Below are 3341 nucleotides of genomic sequence, written 5' to 3'. Positions count from 1 at the left end.
TCCTGCAGCACCCCCTCCTGCAGCACCCCCTCCTGCAGCATCCCCTCCTGCAGCACCCCCTCCTGCTGCATCCCCTTCTGTCTGCCTCTTCCTCCCATTTCCCATCTCTACTTGCTTCTGTGTCTTTGTTTTACTTCTTAGATTTATCCTTCCATGCTTCCCTTTCTCTTTCTCTACATTGCTGAGCAATCTTGGGCTGATAGCTGTGCCTGCCAGGATCCAACAAGAGAAGGCTACTTCCTAGCAGCATAGAAAGAAAGCTGACTAGCTGAAGTCGACCGCCCACTCTGAATTAATCCTGCTTCCTGAGTGTGGCTCTGACACTGGCTGAAGACCCTGTCCTGCTGACGGGCGGGTGTGGGCTGCTGGTGACCCTCCATTTCCTAGCAATGGCTTTGTCACAGTAGAGCTTCTCTCCATAGGAACCAAGGTAGAAGACTTTCAGGTCCATGGGCTAAACAGTGAACTGTGCTCCGAAGAGTTTTCTCCACCAGTGTTTTTCTTAAATGGATTCAGTTTAGATTAAGTCTCAGGTTGACCTGCTTTTTTTTTTAAGGCTGTTTATGAAGTGAATGGAAACAGAATGAGTTTTAATTGTGGAACACTGGCTCTCATCTAGAATGCTGTCTTTGCACTTGATAGTAGTCCACTGACTACTGTCAGCTGAGTCAGTAACTCACTGAGCTATGCTGCACTGAAGATTTTATATGCAGTCCAACTAGCTATTCATTTTCAGGAAGTGTCTTTGCCCAGTTCAGCCAATCACAGCTTCTTCTCTCCAGGTTTTCTGTAAGCCATGGCAACAGGTGGGAGGGCTATGAAACCTTGCTAGTAGAAGCCTAGTTCTATAGTTTTTTCACAAATGTCCATTGTCCCGATCTGTCCATTGAGCTAGGAGACATTTATCCTTTAGAATCTCAACCTCGGGGACACTGACTGCCTATTGGGTGGTTTTGTTGCCCTTGGAAGAGACAGAAAGAAGCAACAAGGAAAGAATAAATTTTTAAAGACACTAACCAGCTGCCATGAACTGTTCAGTCACATGATTGATTTCACTGTTTTTAAAATTCTTATTTATCAATTGACACGACTTTTGGTGTCCACATGGCCGATCTCGAGCATCTTGAGTTCCTGCTGCATGACATTTTAAGTCGAGTGTTCTGAAAGCTCTTCCCTGGTCGTAATACTATATCCGTATGAATTAGTGTTCACTTGCCATGGATGGTCTTTCATATTCTTCCAAACGAATGATAGATGCTCCTGGATTTATGATGGGGTCACATCCCCCAAAACTCGCTGGAAGATGAAAATATCTTACCTTGAAAAGAAAATATGTTTAGTTTACTTAGTCAACTGCACATCCTGGCTTTGCCTAGCCAGTCTTAAACACTCTGAGAACACTTTTGCTAGTCAATAGCTCGGCAGCATCACTTGACACAGAGCCTGCATGTTAATGAAGTGGGACTGTCTTACTCAATTGACTGCTGGTGGGGAAGTCAGAAGAATGGCTGCATGGGTGTGTGGTTACATCATGGAAGAGTAAAAAGCCGAGTGGTGAACTATGACATGTGAGGGAGCATCTGCAGTTTATAATGTCTCATAGTCAGGACTGGTTCTCTAGTTTTCTTCAGTTCCCTTTCATCATCTCTGCCTTTTATTTTCCCTGAAAATCTGTCCCCCACTACCGTTCTATGTATCCCCTTTGCCTTAGCTATTGTTGTTGTAGGCTCCTGCAGTAAGAAGCCCTGACTAGGAAGTTAGGTACCATGGAATGAAATTCAGGGCTCTGGACGAGATCAGCACAGGCTCCCTGCCTGCCAGGGTAGGGCTGGAGTGGCCGCCTCCATCCGTGTTTCTCAGCCTGTTCCAATGCGTAGGTTAGGCTGGACACTTTCAGGCTTCACTTAGACACAGATCTGCTCTGAGTTTCTGCAACACGGCCCTTTCTTTTCATTCTCCGGTCCAACTGAACATTGCAATGCCTAACCAGTGCCTTTCCTGTCAAGCTGCTCAGCGGGCTCGCTTGTTTACTACTGCAGCAAGCTGGTTTGCTTCTAGAATCATTGCAAAAGTCAGACCTCTAGTCTTCTGATTTTTTTTTTAAGATAGTAAGCCCACAGCTCTCCCCATTAGTTTTCTCGGTTGATATTGGTATTTTTGATGCCTTTGAGACTTTTTTTTTATTGCACTGGACACTGTTCCATCCTTTTCCAGGACACTCCTGATCCACTTGTATTTTTGCACCAAGAAGTTCCCATTTCTGAAGCACATCAGATTTCCTAAGAGCGATGGCCCTCAGCCGATTCATTTGTTGGGAGGCACGCCACAGGCAAGTCGTCTGGTGAGATGGAATTGTCTCCAGCTAAATGGAACTACACTGATAGTAACTCATGGTTGTTGTTGCACAGACACCTTAACAGCCATTTGTCAAGTCAGTCACTCTGTCTTTGAAAAGGAGAGGCAGAGCAAAGTGTTTCCTGTGGGGGATGAGAAGGAAGGTTGGCCATGCAGGTTGTACAGTGATTGGTGAGCATTGATTTGTGTGCCTGCTGTGCTGCTGTTCTGTGGAGGACAAAGCACTCCAGGTGCCCCTCTCTCTCCCACTCCCTGTCTCTCTCTCTCCCTCTCCCTGTCTCTCTCTCCCTCTCTTTCCCTCTGTCTCTGTCTCTCCCTCTCCTACCTCTCCCTCTCTCTCTCCCTCTTTCTCTCCCTCTCCCTGTCTCTCCCTCTCCCTCCCTCTCTCTCTCTCTCTCTCTCTCTCTCTTTCCCTCTCTCCCTCTCCCTGTCTCTCTCTCTCCCTCTCTCTCCTTCTCCCTGTCTCTGTCTCTGTCTCTCTCTCCCTCTCTTTCCCTCTGTCTCTGTCTCTCTCTCCCTCTCCCTCCCTCCCTCTCTCTCTCTTTTTCCCTCTCTCTCTCTCTCCCTGTCTCTCTCTCCCTCTCTTTCCTTCTGTCTCTGTCTCTGTCTCCGTCTCCCTCTCTCTCTCCTTCTTCCTCTCTCTCTCTCTTCCTCTCCCTCTCCCTCTTCTTCTCTCTCTCCCCCCCTCTGGTCCAGTAGGAACTTGCTGGCCAGAATTGCAGTTACTGCTTCTTCCTCCCATTTGTCTCTCCTTAAAGTGCAAGCAGGTTGGAGCCTGCCCTAGCCATCTAGTTGCTACAATAATCTTCCAGACTCAGAATTGAAGGGTTTGTAAAGAAACAGAAACAATTTCCTCCCAGTTCTGGAGACTGGAAGTCCAGCATCACACCAACAGGGTGTGTGCCCTGTGAGGGGCTGCTCTTCACGGAGGGAGGGCGCTTTCGACCAGCAGCCTGACTGTCAAGGCCAAGCAACACTCCTTGGAC

This window comes from Mastomys coucha, unplaced genomic scaffold (genome assembly GCF_008632895.1).
Source record: "Mastomys coucha isolate ucsf_1 unplaced genomic scaffold, UCSF_Mcou_1 pScaffold14, whole genome shotgun sequence".
NCBI classification, from domain to species: Eukaryota; Metazoa; Chordata; class Mammalia; order Rodentia; family Muridae; genus Mastomys; species Mastomys coucha.
Note: the sequence above shows the minus strand (reverse complement) of the source record.